The 19,163-nt window shown below is 42.5% G+C and overlaps 1 long non-coding RNA gene across 2 annotated transcripts in view; it reads left to right on the top strand.

The window, feature by feature from the left end:
- LOC115942561 (uncharacterized) overlaps nt 1-19,163 on the top strand; it is a 203,924-nt gene that overhangs the window by 153,734 nt on the left and 31,027 nt on the right. Inside the window, exon 4 of one of the 2 annotated variants that reach the window (XR_014146995.1) lies at nt 8,092-12,650. The exons of the other annotated variant lie outside the window; for it this stretch is intronic. This is a non-coding gene — a long non-coding RNA (uncharacterized LOC115942561). Of the gene's footprint in view, nt 1-8,091; nt 12,651-19,163 lie in introns of those variants that run through there. 2 annotated transcript variants of the gene reach the window in all.

Here is a 19,163-nt window from a genome sequence, read left to right on the forward strand (position 1 = left end):
TGTGTCTACCACCAAGTCGGTCTCTTTTGTTTGCACATGGTACCACCAGCAGGTATCATGGGATTCTTAGAGAAGATCCAGGATGGTCAAGGGATTCCATGACAGGGCTTATGAAGCAAGGCCAGTTACTTAAAACATTCCACGAGATCAGAGGAGGCAGGGATGTTCTTAAGCATGTGAGAGGCTCACTCATAGAATGAGATAATGAGAGGTAGTCTGGAGCTGTGAAAAAGAGTTGGCTCCAGACCTGGGTTTGAATCTTGTTCATTTTATACAACCACTCTTTCCTGAGGGCCTATTCTGTGCAGCAGCTGTTCTGGGCACCGGGAATCCAGCAGTGAAAAAGACAAAGGTTCCAGAATGCCTCATGGCACTTTCAGTTCAGTGGGGGAGAGCTATAATAATGAAATCTATCACATCTGGGCTATGAAGAAAAAGTAACTAGCTTACTCACTCTTTGGCCTTGGGCAGGTTATTTTTATCTCCACGAGCCTCAGTTTTTCTCATCAGTAAAATAAGAAATGTAGTCTCCATCTTCCTCTTTGTAAAGATTACAATGCTGTATGTACAGCAACTAGAACAGGCTCATGGCTAATGAGGAGTCAACTGTAGCTGTTGCTGTTACTGTTATCATTGTTGAGCTCAGGATTAGTGGCCATACATGGCCTGGGCCTGATGCCGAATCTCCTGACTCTGATTGCCTTCATTGTCCTTTATTATTAAGGATTGCTTACAGGGTTACTTGTAAAGATATTAGCAGAAAAATGTCTTTCTTGGGTGTGTGTCTGTTGTGAATATTTCAGTAACAATTGATAGAAACTTTTACTCAAAATGGCTTAAACAATAAAAGGAATGTATTGGTTCATATTACTAATCAGTCCAGAGGTGGGTCTTACTTACTTCAGGTATGGCTTGATCTAGCATCTCAACCCAATGTTCCAGTTTGTTTGTTTTTTAGTCTGTTCATCCCTCAGTCATTAACCTGTAACTAAAACTGTCTGTCCTTTTCGTTGGAAGATGATTTCCAAGACCTACATGCTTTCTTGTTATATCCAAGTTGTGAGAAGCATCCTTCTTTGTAGTGAGAAAACTTTTTCTCCCAGAAATCCCAGCAGAGGGTGTTTTATGTCTCCTTTGTCTAGGCTGGGTCCTCTTCCCACCCCTTAGCTAATGACTATAGTGTATTATGGCTTCATTGATTTGCTGGATCTGAGGGCGGTATTGACTAACCAAACTGCATGTGGGAAGGGTGGTTTCCTCAAGAAAAAGGGGGAGGGCCTCTTTTACTACAAAGAAGAAATGGATCAACAGCCAGCAACTGGTATCCACTCAGTTTTTCAGGAAGCTGAGATACAGACTGGCTCCCCCTCTAAGGTTGCTTCTCTCTTTGACTTACTCCCTAATACTCCTTCTTTATCCAGATCCTATTTAAAGCCTAGGGCCATTTCTCTCCAGGTTAGCCCATTTCATTCTCTCTGTCATCAGTCTCTGGTTACATCTGATTTAACTTGGGCCAGTTAATTAAGTTATGCTGGTTTTTCCAGACACAGGGAAGAGGTAAAGTCATATCAAATGCTGTGGTAAACCTCTGACTTGAGGTAACCTTGGGCTTGCTCTGAGCATTCTTAGCTGGACTTTTCAGGAGACAGACGAAAATAAATATCTTGAGCACCCCTAACACCTAATACTTACGATTAGGAAGTCCTGATGCTTTTCAAAAGAGAGAGAGAAGTGAACGAGAGAGGCAGACTGACCCAGGGCCAAATTCTAGGCTTGTCTCCACAGTGATCTGGTGCACCTCTTCTAAGACAAATACCAGTGGCCGTTCACAGTGCTGGAGATTAAGAATTGCACCATCCTGAGTTACCAGCCACCGGGCTAAAGTACAAAAACATCTGTAAGTGAAAACTGGAGCATCATCTTGGGCTATGGAGAGTGTGTTTCTGTGGATGAGACCCGTGTCCCCGTTCCAGAAGCTCTGATACTGGGAACACTTGTTGCAAGCAGACTACCAATTCAGGTGCCCTTGATTCCCAGCTTTGGGCTTCTCCACTCTCCTGGATGCCATTGTTTTTAGTAATCCGAAGGAGTCAGCCTCTTATATCAAGAACCTTAGAATCTAAGATTCTAAAGTCGGGCAGAACTCAAATGGACATAGGGTGAGGACTCTATTTGCCAGGGAGGGAATGTACCAGATCTATGTGTACTTTTATTCTGTGGCTTGTCTTTTCATTTTCTTAGCTGTGTCTTTTTAAGAGCAAACGTTTCAAGCTATAATGAAGTTCAGCTTACCAGTTTTTTCATTTATGGATCATGCTTTTGTTGTGTATCTAAAAGGTCTTTGCCTAACACAAGGTCACAAAGTCTTATGCACTCAATTGCTTTTGCAGCTCTGTTGAAGGCAGTTGTCCGTATATATATGGGTTTGATCTATTTGTCAATTTTTGTGGTATTTCCATACTGTCTTAATTACTCTTAAAATCTGAAGCAGTGTTAGTCCTCCAAATGTATTCTTTTTGAAAGTTGTTTTGGCTATTCTAGATCATTCACATTTAAATACTAATTTAGAATCAGCATGTTAATATCTATAAGGATTGCTGGGATTTTACTTAGGATTTCAATGAATCTATAAAACAATTTGGCACCTTAACAATATTGAGTCTTCTGATTCATGAACATATTGTATCTCTCTCACTAGTGATATTTAACTTTCAATATAAATACACCTTGTCAGATTTAGCTCCAAAGATTTAATATTTAGTGCATTTGTAAGTGTATTTTTAAAAAATTTTAATATCTGATGGTTTATGTCTAGTATATCAAATACAGTTTATTTTTGGATATTGATCTTATAATCCCGTACCCTTGCTAAACTTAATTATAAGTTCTAGTATCTTTTTTTTTTTTTTGGTAGATCTCATTATATTGTTTTGATAGATGATCATGTTTGCAAATAAAGAGTTTAGCTTTTTCCTTTCTGACATGGAAACTTTCTGTTTCTTTTTCTTGCCTTATTGCACTGCCTAGAACACTTAGTACAAAATTAAATAGAAATCATGAGAGTGAACATTCTTGATTTATTCCTGATCTTAAGGGGAATGCATTCAGTCTTTCACCATTAAGTTTGATATTAGCTGTAGAGTTTGAGAAAGATTTTGTTTTTTTGCTTTTTTGAGATTTTGTCAGGAATGGATATTGGTTGTTTTTTTTAAAATGCTATTTCTGTATCTATTGAGGTGATTATATGGATTTAATTTTTATTTTGCTAATATGGTGAATTACCTGGATTCTTTTTTTTTTTTTTTAGATATTACTCTTTTTTTTTTTTTGAAAGATTTTATTTATTTATTTGAGACTGAGAAAATGAGAGAGAGAGAGCACATGAGAGGGGGGAGGGTCAGAGGGAGAAGCAGGCTCCCCGCCGAGCGGGGAGCCCGATGCGGGACTCGATCCAGGGACTCCAGGATCATGACCTGAGCCGAAGGCAGTCGCCCAACCAACTGAGCCACCCAGGCGCCCCTACCTGGATTCTTTTTAATATTTTATTGAGGGTTAGTTTATTTTTACTCATGGAAGACATTGGTCTTTAGTTTCCTTTTCTTATAATGTCTCTGTCAGGTTTAGGTATCAGTGTGGCCTCATCTTTGAGTTGGGAAGATTCCCTCACCTTTAATTTCTTAGAAGAGATTATGTAGAATGGATATGAACTCTTCCTTAAATGTGGGTAGAGCTCACTATGAAGCTATCTGGGCCTAGAGCTTGCTTGCATGAAGGTTTTAAACTACAAATTCAATTTTTTTTTTTATTAGATGTTGGTTATCTATTTAATCTTAAATAAGTTTTAGTAGTTTATGGCCTTCAATGAATTTGTCCATTTCTTCCAAATTGTGGAAAGTATTGGCATGATGTTGTTCAAAAGATTCTTTTATTAGTCTTTTTACTATCTGTAGAAGCTATACCGATGCACCCCTCTCATTCCTAATATTGGCCATTGGTATTTTCTCTCTTGTGTTCCTGATGAGTCTGGCCTGATGTTCATTTTTATTTTTGTCTTCTCAAAGAACAGAGAAAGCTGCTGGTTTCATTGATTTTATTCTGTTGTTTTTTTCCTGTTTTCTATTTCATTTGTTTAAGTACTTCATTATTTTATTTCTGTTGCTTACTTTGGATTTCATTTGCTCCTTTTTTTAAAAAATTTTCTAGTTTCTTAGAATGGAAACTGGTGCCATTGATTTGAGACCTTTCTTCTTAGGCATCTTCTTCTGAGGCGGTCTTATAAATTGTGGTCATGTTGTATTTTCTCTCCATTCAAATGCTTTATAATTTTCCTGTTGATTTATTCTTTAACTCATGTGTTAATTAGGAGGGTATCATTTGGTTTCCAAGTATTTGGATATTGATTTCTAATTTAATCAATCCCATTGCTGTCAGAGAACATACTTTATATGGCTTGAATTTTTAAAAATTTATTAAGATTTCATTCATGGCCAAGAGTATAGTCTGTCTTGGTAAATTTTCTGTGTGCAGTTGAAAAGAATGTATGTTCTGCTGTTGTTGAGTAGAGTGTCTTTAGATGTCTATTAGATCAGATTGGTTGATATTATTATTATTTTATTTTTTTTGGTGGGCAGCAAAGCAGTTTATTGAGTGATAGTACAAAGCTCCTGAAGAGGGAGGGGACCAGAGAGGGTTGCCCTAGTTGATAATATTATTGAAGTCTTCTATATCCATACTGATTTTCCATATACTTATTCCATCAGTTATTTAAAAAGAGTATCAAAATCTCCAGCTCTAATTATGGATTTGTTTATTTCTCCTTTCAGTTCTGGAAGTTTTTGCTTTATGTATTTTGCAGCTTTATTGCTAGGTACATAAATGTTTAAGATTATCATCTTTTAAAATGAATTGACCACATTATCATTTTGAAATGAGGTTTTTTTTCCCCTTGGTGTTATTCTTTGCTCTGAAATCTACTTTGTCCGATATTAATTTAGCTACTACAGATTTTTAAAAGTTTAATTTTAGCATGGTATGTTTTCTATCCATTCATTTTTAATCTCTTTGTGTCTTTATACTGAAAGTGGATTTCTTGTGGACAACATGTTTGTCTTGCTTTTTTGTTTTTTATCCTACCTGACAATTTCTGCTTTTTAATGGGAACTATTTTTTTATTGTTTCCATTTAATATGATTATTGATATGGTTAGGTATAAATCTACCATCTTGCTGTTTGTTTTCTTGTTTCTCATGTGCTCTTTGTTCATTTTTTCCTCCTTTTCTGATTTCCTTTGGATTGAGTATTTTTATTACCCATTTTATCTCCTTTGTTTACTGTTAGCTGTCATTCTTTTTTGTTCTTTGTGGATGCTTTAGGCTTAATAGTATTCATCTGTATCTTATCACAGTCTGTCTTCAAGCAATATTATATTGCTTCATGTGTAGTATAAGAATCTCACCATAGTATATTTCCATTTCTCCTCTCCAACTTTTATGCTGTTGCTGTCATTTTGTACATATATTATAAACCCACCAATACCGTGCTATTATTTCAGTTTAAACAATTAATTAAAAGACATTTAAGTATTAAGAAAAAAACATATTTATCCACATAGTTAGCATTTCTGGTGTTTTTTATTTCTTTGTATAAATCTGTATTCCCATCTGTTACTGGTTTCCTTCTATATGAAATAGTTCCTTTAACTTTTCTTGTAGTGCAGATCTCCGGTGATAATTTTTTTTCAGGTTTTGTATGAAGTCTTTATTTTTTCACTAGGTATAGAATTTTAGGTTGATGGTTTTTTTTTTTTTTTTCCTCTTAGTACCTTAAAGATGTTGCTCCCCTACCTTCTAGCTTGCATGAGTTCTGATGAGAAATGTGCTGTCACTCCTACCTTTTTCCTCCTTACATAATGTATCTGTTTTTCTCTGGATGCTTTTAAGATGTTCTCTTTATTGTTGGTTTTGTGCAATTGGGTTATGATGTATTTTGAAGTGGTTTTCTTCATGTTTCTTGTTTTGGGAGTTTTTTGGCTTTTTAGTTAGTTGCAATTTTTATTTTTCATCAGATTTGGATAATATTTTACCATTATTTCCGCAAATCTTTTTTTCTGTCTTCATTTCCCACCTTTGGAGTTCAAATTACACATATATTAGTCTGTTTGAAGTTGTCACATAACTCAAAAATACTGTCCATTTTTAATGTATTTTTTTCTGTGTTTTACTTTGAATATTTTCTATTGCTATGTTTTCAAGTTCATTAATCATCTCTTCAGTGTCTAATCTGTCATTAATCCTATACAGTGTATTTTTCATCTCAGACATTGTAGTTTTAATCTCTAGATGTTTGATTTGTTATCTTTTCATGTATCTTCCATGTTTCTACTCAACATGTTCATGTTGCCTCTAGCTTTTGAACATATGGAATGCAATTATAATAACTGTTGGCATGTTCTCTTTGGCTAATTTTAACACTTGTGCCATCTCTGGGTTATTTTCAATTAATTTCTCTATTTCCTGGGGGCCATATTTTCCTGTTCCTTTGAATGTCTGCCTGGTGATTGATTGGGTGGCAGACATTATAAATTTTACCTTTTTGGTTGCTAGATATTTTTATATTCCTATAAATATTTTTGAGCTTTATTCTAGGATGACGTTAAGTTGTTTGGATACAGTTTGATCCTTTCAGATCTTGCTTTTAAATTTCTTTTAGGCTGGACCAGGACAGCATCTTATCTAGGACTAGTCATTCTCTGCTACTTAGGTGAGATGGTTCTTAGTACTTTACTCAATACCCCATGAAGTATGAGGTTTTCTGGCCTCGCTGACTGTACCAGGTACTGTTCCCTCTCATCCTTTTGGATGGTTCTTTCCCCAGCCTCGTGCAGTTTCTTCAGAAACATACACTGATCACTATTCTGCTGAATACTCAAGGACACCCTCTATTGATTTTTGGGGATTCTCTGTGCAGCTCGCTCCTGTCCACTGTTGTGTCCTGCAAACTCTAGCTGCTGTGGTCTCCCTGTACTCTTAGCTTAATCTTCTAAACTCAGAGAGTACTCTGGGCTCTGCTTGGTTCCCCCTACCTATGTCATAGCCTGGAAATGCCGTCAAGGCAGTAACTCGGGATAATCATAGGGCTTACCTCATTTTTTCCAGTCTTGCTGGGGTCATTGTGTTTTGTTACATGGTTGTCCAATGTCTTGAAAACCATTGTTTCATATATTATGTCCAGTTTCATAGTTATTTTAGGCACGAAGGTAAATCTGGTCCCTATTATTCCATCATAGCCAGAACTGGGTCCACTGGATCCAAAACTATCCACTTGATAGTTTTGATTTTTGGGCTATCTGCATTATTGTCCAACTCTTGAGTCATGTTGATTTACAAAGCCCCTGATGGTCAGAATTAGGGTTTATGATGCTCATAAATACTTCAAAGAGCAAAGAGGACACACCAAGTCATCTCATTTTGCCAATTTAAAAACATTTCCAAAGTATAATGATTGTGTGGGGCCTTGAGAAAGATACAGTTCCAGGCCAATGAATGTTCTAATGGAGTTTTATTATGAGAAAGAGACAGATTTCTTACCTTAGAACTTGCTTTAATAACAAAAGCTAAACTAGTTTATAAAGTTTTTAAATAGCCAAAGGAATACAGAATCATTGTTTAAACATTTAAGTATAAGTACATAAAATTAAAAATAAAAGCTCTTTCCCCTTCTGATCCCCCAAATTCTACTGACCAAAAGTCATTATGGTGAAACCTTTTGCTGTCATTGAATTTTAGATGTGAGAATTTAAAGGTTAATTCTGTTTCTTAAGGTCATTGACCATTCAGTCAATGTGGTATATAAGAGAGGAATTGTCTTCTGTTCCCTTCACTGCCTTGCTGTCTGCTTCATTGCATGAAACTTCTGTTCTCCTAAACTGTGATTGCTCAGACACCAGTTTCTTCATCCAGGGAAGAAGGAACCTCTGGAATGTCCATTTGTCATTTTGCGCACTACCTCACAAAGGGGAGCAGGGGTCTTGTAGGTGGAGTGCTAGATTGATTCACTGGCATTCTATGCCTGTTTATCTCACTTTGCTTGCAGATAGGCTAGGAGCTAGCCTGGAAAATTTGAAAAGTTCTTTGGAAGTGGGAAATATACCAGAAGATCTGAAGTCTTTCTCACCGTGGTAATCTCTAGACCTAATTGTTCTGTCAGAATCCCAGCAGCTCTGCCTCACCTCTGTGTGCTGATTCCATCACCAAGGTCTGCTGAAGGGTCTCAATTCTGCAATGCTTCAGTGTCCTCACAGAGTATGCTGCTTTACCCAGGAGGTGAACACAAACAACTAGAAATAAATTAAACTTGTCAAAGTAATAAAAAAGAGTGCTTTAAAAAGATGAGTTATCCTGAACTTTCTTTTCAAACGGAGGCATCTTTCTGTTTCTTGACCTTTATGTTTTGGCCATGGCGAAAAAGATTGGATAATGATTAGGTCTTATTAGCATTACCATTTAAATATTTATCCATCAAATTCAGCAAAAGCAACCACGCTTCTTGACATATAGATTATTTGGTGTTTGCCATTGGCAAATTGCTTTTGCAAATAAAGGGACGTCACAATTCTGTGTTGGAGGGACACAGGAGCCATGTCCTAGTTCAAATGTACAGCAAAAGAGATAAACTGAACAGCCCTACATGTATTAAAGAAATTTAATTTCTTTAAACATTTTCCCACAAAGGAACCTTATACTCAAAGTATTGCTGGATTGCTAAATTGTGGAGAGAGATGCTGTGTTTATGGATCTTTTCCATTCTCCCCTAACTGTTCCAGTTATTCAACAAAATTTAAATCAAAATCTTGCAGGCCTTTGGAAGAAATTGTCAAGCTGATTTTAAAATTCATATGGAAAGGCAAGTGACCTAAATAACCAGAACATGTTGGAAAAAAGAACAGAGTTGAAAGCTTTACATTATCTGACTTTGAGACTTATTATAAAGCTATAGTGATCAAGACAGTGTGGTATTAGCATCATGGCAAGCAAATAGGTCAACGGAACAGGATCAAGTCCATGAGTAGGTGTACACATATATGGCTAATTGATTTTTAACAAAGGTGCGAAGGAAACTGAATGCTCTGTCTTTTCAACAAATGGTGCTGGAACAATTGGATATGGATATCTTATACATATATATAAGATCTTTGATTCACACTTTGCCTCATACACAAAAGTTAAGTAAAAATAGATTACATAACTAAATGTAAAGCTGAAAACTATGAAACATTGTGAGGAGAACACAGGAGACTGGAGCTCATCTGGGCTTACCCATTTCCGTGCGTGCTCCCCAGACCTGGCTATGCACCCAAAGCCCTTGGGTGATTATTACAACGCAAATGTCTCAGCCTCATGCCAGACTTAGTGAGTCCACATCTCCAAGAGAAGGGCTTAGGAATCTCTGTACTAACTGCTCACTGATGGTTAAGATTGTTCAAATTTGGGAAACACTGCTTCTAAGGTGTCCAGGCCCTCAGGTCATTTGTCACCTGTTTCCCAGGCCCCACTGCACTTCCTCCTGACCTTCTCTTCCACGCCATAGACCACTTACAAAGGATTACAGGAAAGTTTTCTTTCTCATTCTGAAAATATCTGTGAGTTTGTTTGTTAGTTTAATTGGGTTTTATTGTCATTATTACCATCCCTATTGTTACGTAGTACTGCACTACAGGAACCCCGCAAGGTGGGTATTGCCTTCCCCATTGTACAAAGAAGGAAGCTAAGGCTCCAATGCGAAATAGCTTGTTCAAGTACACCCGGCTTGTGAATTATTAGACCAAGGATGTAAACCATGGTTTCACCTGATTCTAAAACCCATCTTCTTAACCATCATATCTGTAATGATTTAGAGGCACCGGGGACTCCCTCTCACAGGGTTGGTTCATGTACTCATTCCTGTTATAAATATACCTACTCGGGGGACTCCTGGGTGGCTCAGTCGGTGAAGCGTCTGCCTTCGGCTCAGGTCCTGATCCTGGAATCCTGGGATCAAATCCTGCATTGGGCTCCCTGCTCCATGGGGAGCCTGCTTCTCCCTCTGCATGCCGCTCCCCCTGCTTGTGCTCTCTCTCTCTCATAAATAAATAAATAAAATCTTAAAAAAAACAAAAAACCTCATAAATATACCTACTGGGTTCTGGCACTTCCCACGTAACAAAGGTGAGTGTAATGTTCTCATCTTGCCCTGAGTAGCTTCTGACTCTCTGGAGATACAGATTGTGGTATTGTGATTTATAATAAGAAATATGTATTTAGTCTTTGACTAAAATCCACACATATACTGGAACTGGGTACCAGAATCCTTATAGGTAACAACAGAAAAACTAAAAAAAAAAAAAAAAAAGAACATCGTACTTGGTTATTAAGTACAGTAACAGAAATTGCTGACAAGAATTGGAGAGAAAATGAACAAGACTGTGTAGGAAGGAAGAGAGAAAGTAGGCAAGGAAGGCAGACAAATGGCATCTGTAGTTTGCCCGTGTGGACGGGGACTATTCCTTGTGGCTTTGCCCACACTGATGAGAAGGTGGACACCACCTAAATAGCTGCCAGTGGGGGAAGGGTGAGCAAAGGAATTGTGGCCCATCAAAACTGGGAAATATTCCACAACTATGTACAAAATGCATCTGGTTTTGTCTATCAATGGCAGAAGCCATGATGCCTTGTTAGGAGAGAAAGTGTGTATTGTAGGATCCCAGTTTTGTAAAAACTAGCAGCCCCAAGAGGCTGCCTGTGCACACATTTGCATATATTTATGGGAGCAGGAGAGGGGGACGGTTATACCCCAACATGGTTTAGGCATGGGAAGGGCAGATGAAAAGGAAGTTGGGAGAGGTGAGGTTTTTTCCCTACATATTCCTACCATTGCTGCGTAGGGCAGACAGGTTACTTTTGTAAAGTTTGAAGAAAAATTTACTAAGAGGAAAAAAAAAACTTGTCCAGCATAACAGGTGATCAGAAGTAGAGGAATGATCCATTACCGAAATGACACCAGGAGCAAGATGGATGGCTTTCTAACTCTTCTTAGTGACAAATGGGGCTGTGAGACTCTGGAGGGATCAGGCCCCATTTTATAGGTGAGACTTCAGCAGACTTGTGACGTCTACATGGGGAGCCTGTGCATCCTGGGTTCAGGGCTGGAGGCCTTCCCTGTAAGTGATGATGACAGGAGGGGGCCAGCAGCCTGCTGGGGACCACAGGGTGGCAGCAGGGGCACACACACACCCGTGCCTCCTCAGGTGGCAGGAAGAGAGAGGCGCCCCTTGGAGTGCTCAGAGGCTGGGAGGCTAGGTGAGCTGCCCATCCCTGGGGCTGCTGCAGGGAGGGGGCAGGGGGCAGGGGGAAGCCTGCAGGCAGCTGTTGACCTGGGGCCATTCCTGGGCCTTGGGAGTGCAGCAGGTGACAATGCAGACACAGACCCCCCAGAACAGTAAATCCTCCCGGTGCGGGGGCTTGGGGGGAAAGGCTTCCAGCGAAATTGAACTCTGGTTCACAGAGGGTTGTGCAGAACTCAGTCTGTTTGCAGCCTGCTAAAACTCTTCTCTTCACCCTGGCAGACCCCTCTGTAGGTCCAGTACGAGGCAGCGTACGGTGAAGGGAGAGGCACCTGCCTTCTGGGATGATCTTCTCTTAGCCCTCTCATGCCGAGTCCTTACCTAGAACAAACCTGCTTACTCTGACTCCCAGCACACGTGCCTCAGGAGGAGCTCCTGCATCCTGCACTCTGTTTACCCAGTTCCCAGCTGGCTCACAGGTCAGAGATGTGGGCTTTTCCTGGGACTAACACCCCTTATGTCACCGCGGAAGGACCCTCTTCATCTTCTTTCATCTCTGCGAAGCCCCTTGAAGCCCTTTGCCCCCCTCCCTGGAATCTATTTCCTCTTGGATGGAGCCTTCGGGGAGGTGTGTGGGGGGTGGGGGGCGTCTTTGAGCCTCACTTCCTCCTAGCCCACCTTCTGCCGGGGCTCTCTCTCTTCCTGGGCCCTGAATGCTTACCACTTGCCTGGCAGACCCCCTGGTTTTGGGGTGTGCCTGGCAGACCACCCTGCCTCTATAGGAAATAGAATTCATAGTCACAGACTTATACTCTGGAAAGGAAACTTTGGTGAGCCCAGACGCCTAGGTTTCCCTATAGGCCCCCCACCCCAACTCCCTGCATACTGAGGTGGGTTTTGTGTGTGTGTGTGTGTGTGTGTGTTTGTTTTTGTTTTTGTTTTTGTTTTGGCTTCTAAAGACAAAGTGTTAGATCAGGACCTGAGAACCCCAATGTGGGGTTGCCCCCAAGTTGGCATATGCCCAGCTAGGCATTTGAGAGCTCCTGAGAAGCTAAGCTGCCTCTGGTAACTGCCCTACCTCTAGCTCAGATCCCTGAAAGATTTCAGGTTACAGAAGGGATTCCCCCCACCTGTATGTGGCCTTGGTGTCCGCGGTACCATGCTGTCTTTCTCTGTTCATGTAATAGCTCCTAGAAAATATAGAAATCTTCTTGGGCCCAAATCTGCTCTTCTGCTCTTCTCCCTCTGCCTCTGCTTCTCCACAGAGTTGATTTTCTTTTTTTTTTTTTAAGGTTTTATTTTTGTTTATTTGATAGAGAGCGAGCACAAGCAGGGGGAGGGGTAGAGGGAGAGGGAGAAGCAGGCTCCCCGCTGAGCAGGGAGCCCGATGCCGGGCTCGATCCCAGGACCCTGGGATCATGACCCGAGCCGAAGGCAGATGCTGAACCGACTGAGCCACCCCAGTGTTGATTTTCTCATTTGGGTTTACTCCCACCCTAATCCCTTCCCCTCTGATGCTTCCCACTTGGCTATGCAGGATCTTCCATAAACTACAAGAACATTTTCCACTGGCATTTGTAACTTGGCACTCAGGGTCTCAGCTCACCCCTTTCTAAAGAAATGCCCTCATAGCTGTTAGCAGATTCACTGCCCTTAGTCTTTTCCCATCTTCCCCTCCATTAAGAGCCCCAGTTTTGTTCATGATGAAGCAAAGCTGACTGTGGCAATCCCATTCTCCTTGGTCAGTGGGAGTGAACATTATCCCCAAAGTCTGGGCAAGGGATGTAAGGGAAAGTCGGCTAGCAGACTTCTGCGAACATTTCTCCTCCCTCATAAGGAGATAGAGTCCTTCATGTTTAAATGTCATGGTGTTTGAGGCTGCAGCAGCCATCTTGTGACCATGAAGGTTGACCTGCCATCAGATGGGAAGACCTGAGAACTTAGGAACCAATGCTGCTTTCTCTGGGCTTCTTGCAAAGTGACACAGTAAGGGTCTATATTGTTTCAGCCACCCTTCACTTGATAATCCATTACTTGCAGCTGCAGCCAAAAGCATTCTGGGTGATACACAGGATACCCGGACGAATACACCATTGATCTGCCTCCATCCCTTTAAAATCCATCCTGTACTTGGTAGCAAAATTCTTTCTGCAACAAGACCTTAGGTCACTTCCCCTATCCAGAGTTGCTAGAAGTTTCTGACATTTACCAGTTTGAGCTGCAACTCCTCAGCAGGTCTGGCTTGAATAGAGACTCTCATTTGGAGCCTGCAGCTAAGGAAGTCATGATGACGGCCACTACAGCCTTAAAGGTCCATATAGATATTTGTGACACTGGTCACTGGGGGCTGTGACTGGGACCTGCAGAAGTGATTTTCAACCGTGTGTCAGAATCCCCTGCAGGGCTTGCTAAAAACAGATTGTTGGGTCTTATCGCCAAGGTTCTGATTTGGTAGATCTGGGGAAGGGTCAATTTGCAGCCATATTTTAAAGTTCCTGGCCAGGATTTGGGTGCCTTTCTTAATGTGGTGGGGACATGTTAGAGGGTTCTCAACAGCATGGCACATGGGCCCGGGCTTGGCTTTAAGATGATGTATCCTGGCTTTGTCCACTCACTCAGGAAATTACAGAGGATGTCTAGCCAGTGCTTTAAATGGGCCCACCTTTAACCACGGACATGCTAAGTGCTGCTCTCAGAACAAGTGCCCCTGTTTTCCCTGCAAGTGTACCAAGTTGTTAATTCCCTCATTCATTCAGAAACACTAAGTAGGCACCTCCTCTCTGCTGGACTTTTTACAGATAAGAGCGTGCACACACATCCCCTTATTGGACAAACCCTATAAGATGGCAGGAAGGGCATTATGAACCATGTTCTCCAGATGAGGACAGAGGACTTAGTGAAGATGAAAGAGGTGAGACAGAACCAGGATTTGGACCCAGGTCATCCTTTTGAGGCCTGTTCTTCTTTCTGCTATAGCCTATTGCTTTTTCTCCACGTCCCGGGTGGGACCAGGTTGCCCCTTTGGCCTCTGCCCGGCACTTCTGGTATCTGATTTCCAGAAAGAGGACACCTCACGCTGATGGGGTGCATCCAGGTGAGCAGGCCCAAGGGCAGAGAATTCTCTGCTTTGTGCACACAGAGGAGGATTTGTAAAACCCACTGCAAGGCCTAGCTAAACATGCACTGTCTCTCTGCGGCGTGTCAGCGTGGAGAGCGCCCAAGAGCTCTGCTGACCATGTCTGGCCCCATGCCTCTTGCCTGATGGACTCTGGTGGCTACCCCAGAGGCAGTGCCCTGGTCATCTATTTCAGTACTCTAATGAAAAAGTCAAAACCAGACCATTCTGGCCACCTTGTACCTACTATTTGCATTTATGTGCAATACATGCCGTACCTCTCTCAGGCCCAAAGCAGGGGAAAACCCAACCCTCTTGGCCTATTTGAAGAAGGCAGGAGCACTTGGAGAAGCCTCCTGGAAGCATGTTTGTGCTGGCCTGGGAAAACGTCTCTGAGTGTTTGCCGATGGAGGCCTTGGAGGCCGAAATTCCATAGACTTGAACCAAGGAATAGTCAGCGGCAGGCCCACGTGTCTTGTTTCTGAACCTTGGACAAAATTGGGAGCAGCTGCTCCGGGCCAAGTAGGAATGCTTTATGATGTGCTGACACCTCCAGGAGATATTACATGGAGCACTGGGTGCCATCTCTGGAGGATGCAAATTTATGACTTTCCTGTTTGGAGCCCCGGAATGCAGGCTCCCCATCTGCTTGCTGCTGACAGCGAAAAGGGAATATGTTAAGAATCACTTCTGCCCAGGGTCTGGCCATGCCCAGACCCCATCCTTCGAGGTTTTGGCCATCAGAGGAAAGAGCAAATCTTTCCTTGGCAGCACACGCTGCTTCCCTCTGATGGTGCTACTGCTCTGATAGAGATGCTTTGTTGGTCACCTCTGATGGAAAGATGCATCGTGGCTTATGAATGAAGCCAGCTCAGGCCTGAGTTCCAATCCCAACTCTGCCACTTTCTAGCTATGTGACCTGGGCAAGCCACCTTGGTTTCTTCCTCCTTAAAATAGGGCTAATAGAACCTCCCCTCTAGAATCACAATCAGTAACTGATATTGATTGAGAGCTTAAGTGATGCCACACATTGTGCTGAACTATTCCCATTGATTATTTAACATGTTATTCACAAGGTTCTTCCCATAGTAGGAACCATTTTCCAGAAGAGGAAATGAGACTCAGAGAGGTTAGGAAACTTGCCTGAGGTCACACAGCTAGCAGGATTAGAATCTGCCAGAATGCAGGGCTGACCATCACAATCACCAGTCTCTAGATTTTCTGTTGAACTGTTGTGAGGATCAGATATCACTCAAATTAAATGTCCCTCAAGGCCTGGCTTGAGCTGCAGCTCCATTTATATTAGTTCCCTTGCCCAATGTCCAGTTCCTGAATGAAGAAGACAGACACTGTGGGTCAGTGCTGGCAGGGAGCCCAGTGGGGCTCAGCTTCCCCTGAGGACCTGTGTTAGGCTGAGCCGCTTTTGTTTTCTTAGGCTAGAACAATAGCCTTCGAGAGCTGAGTGGTGTGATGGTTAGGAGCCTGGCCCCTGATATGCGATAGTCCCAGGCATGTTCATTTGCTCCTGTGGACCCCAGTTTACTCATCTGCAGAATGGGATGATGACAGTTCTTATTCTTCAGGGCAGTTGTGAGGCCCAGTAAGATGGAACATAGAGGGATGCCTGGGTGGCTCAGTTGGTTAAGTGACTGCCTTCGGCTCAGGTCATGATCCTGGAGTCCCAGGATCGAGTCCCACATCGGGCTCCCTGCTCAAGCAGGGATTCTGCTTCTCCCTCTAACCCTCCCCCCTCTCATGCTCTCTATCTCATTCTCTCTCAAATAAATAAATAAAATCTTAAAAAAAAAAAAAAAGACGGAGCATAGAGAGCACACAGCATTGTACCTGGCTTGTAATGAGCACTCAGTTGAAGGGAGCTCTCATTATCCTACCTTGAGGACTCCAGATGAAGGGCAGAAGGAGAGTGGGGAACTGAGCCTTCATTGTGAAAATATTTTAGGAAACAAAAAGGCAAAAATCAAAGAAAGACACAACTATAATTTTACACCCAACAGACCTCCCCAGTCTTTCTGTCCTTCATTCTCTGTGTCTCTATTTTAAACCTTCCTTTTAAATGAAGCAAGAAGTCCCATCCTCAAGCCACCCTAAGGGAAATATGGCAGATTCGAAAGATGCTGCTGATGTCCGGCTTCTGCTGAGAAAGGCGGAACACTGCATCTCTGAGAGCAGGGCTGTCAGAGCTTGCTGTGTATTACGTTTAAGGCACATAATTAGTTGTGCCTTTTTCCTGAGACCTTTTAGAGAAATCCTTAAATTCCCACAGAGTCCACTTAAATCTTCTAAACAGTAAGATTTTTTTTTTCCGCATTAATCTTAAGGGAACTGAGTGGTTTGTAGAAATGTCTGAGAAGCAATCATTTTATGAGGGCTGAACTCTGTCACTGGGCCCACACCAAGAATTCCACCTGACAGTGCAGCAGAATTCTATTGCCCATGGATGGCAGGCATTGTTCATGACTGACACTGTATCCACGTCCCCCTTCCTGGCTGAAAGCACCTTGGTTCAGAGCAGCAGTGAACTCAGTCCCCAGTGATACGCTCACTTCCTCACACATCCTTGCAACTAGAGGCAGTCACATGACATATTCTGGACATGCGTACATGGGAAAGCTTTGGGAGCTTTGTGGAAGTGTGTGTTTTCTGCCTTCTCCCTTATTTCTACCTTGAGCACAGACATGATAGGTGGAGCCATAGCTGATATCTTGCAAACAAGATGAAAAAGAGAAAAGAATTGCAAAGACAGTGGCCCTAATGTCACTGAGCAGCACATTCTATCTGCAGGTATATCTTGTGGGAAAAACAAACTTCCTCTTTGGTGAGGGAGAGGGCTGTGGTAGGAGTTGGGTTGACCAGATGACTGAACTGTTCCGGGGCAGATCCCTAAAATGAGGGCATTGTGGGCTAGGGGACAACCCCCAGATGCCAACATTTCCACCTCATCTTCGCCTTCCTGTCCCACAGGGGAAAAAGTTGTTTAAGTCACTTTAGCTGAATTTTTTTTTTTGTTACTGGCAGCCTAAATTAGAAGCAGGCTCCCCCCTGAGCAGGGAGCCTGTCACGGGGCTCGATCCCAGGACCCTGGGATCATGACCCGAGCCGAAGGCAGACGCTTAACCGAATGAGCCACCCAGGCATCCTAACTCCTTTATTTTAAAAGGAAAGCATAAGCCAGTGCCTTTCTTAAAGCCTACCAGCTGTTTGGAGGTGTAAATGAGCTCTAAGATTGAGAGCCCTTGAAGGCATACCATGGGTGACCTCAGGGGTCACTAGACAGTCAGTGAACTGTGGTTCAAAAGGCAGCAGTTTGAAGGGTCAGGAAGACCTGGGCTCAAATCTGGATTTTCCACTTTCTACCTGAGTCACTGTAAGCAAACACTCCAACTTCTCTGTCTCCAGTTTCTCATCTGTAAAGCGTAGTTAATGGTGCCTATCTCATGTAGCACTTGTGATGTCCGAAGGGTCTACCATGTATTAAGGGCTCAATGAATGGTTACTGTGGAAGCCAACAGATTCTGCAGACTTCCAGGGATGTGAGGAAAGATCCTGCAGATATTAGAGGTAAACATTAAAGACGAATTAAGCATTTTGGGTACACATACCAGTGATGTGTAGTTATATAGCCAGGAAAGGCTCTCCAGGTGAGAGTAAGGACTGTCCATCCCAATATTATCAATAGGACAAGGGCCTGTTCGTTCTGGAATCTTCTTTCCTGCACCTGGGGACTGATAGGTGAAACAATACCCTAATATCCCTCAGTCCTCAAAACCAGTTTCCTTCCCCACCCTAATGGCCATCTTTCCCTGGCCCTCCACACCCCAGAGTGGGCAACTGTGCAGCTGGACCTGCACATTCCTCCCTTCCTCCTCAGTCTGCCATGCTCTGGCCTCTGTCCATCTCTTTGCCTCTTCTCCCTTTCCTCTCTCTGTCACACTCTGCCTCAGTGACACTGAATCTTCCTCACCTCCCAGCATCCTCTGGGATCCTCCCTCCCACTGCAGGGCCTTTGCTATGTTCTTTCCTCTGTCTGGAAGCCTTCCCTTTTCTCTTCTGGTTGAACTCTTCTCCAGACCTTATCTCAAACGTCACCACCTCGAGAGAAACCTTCCCCTAAATGCCCCCATGACTAATTCCTCCACTATTATCTGCTCACATCCTTTCCTCTGCTTTTTCTTCATCCTAAACATGATTAGTAAAGATACATTTATGTGATTTTAAAAAAATAATGTCTAGCTCCCACTCTAGAAGACAGGCTTCATGAGGTTTGCTTTGCTGACCGTTGTGTCCCCAGGGCCTAAGCTGGCTTGGGCACAGAAGTAGATGCCTGCAAATATTAGGTGAACTGACAAGACAACATTTCTGGTTTATCTGAGGGTTCCATGGGTCCCACAGTTTTGTGAATGGGGTCGTTTTCTTTGTGGGTCTGGGAGGGACAGGCTGGGAGGTTTGCCAGGCCTGCTTCTTAGAAAGGGCTGGTGTTTGAGCCTCACATGGCCAGGCAGGGGGAAAATTGCAGGAGGCCCTGTCAGTGGGAGCCCGTCTCTAAAGTGGTCCCCCTTTTTTTCCCCAGCACCATTTATTAAAGAGACTGTCTTTTTTCCATTGCATATTTTTTCCTGCTTTGTCGACGATTATTTGATCATAGGGTTGAGGGTCCATATCTGGGCTCTCTATTCTGTTCCATTGGTCTATGTGTCTGTTTTTGTGCCAGTA

This window comes from Leptonychotes weddellii, chromosome 7 (genome assembly GCF_054177405.1).
Source record: "Leptonychotes weddellii isolate Sample4059 chromosome 7, ASM5417740v2, whole genome shotgun sequence".
Taxonomy (NCBI): domain Eukaryota; kingdom Metazoa; phylum Chordata; class Mammalia; order Carnivora; family Phocidae; genus Leptonychotes; species Leptonychotes weddellii.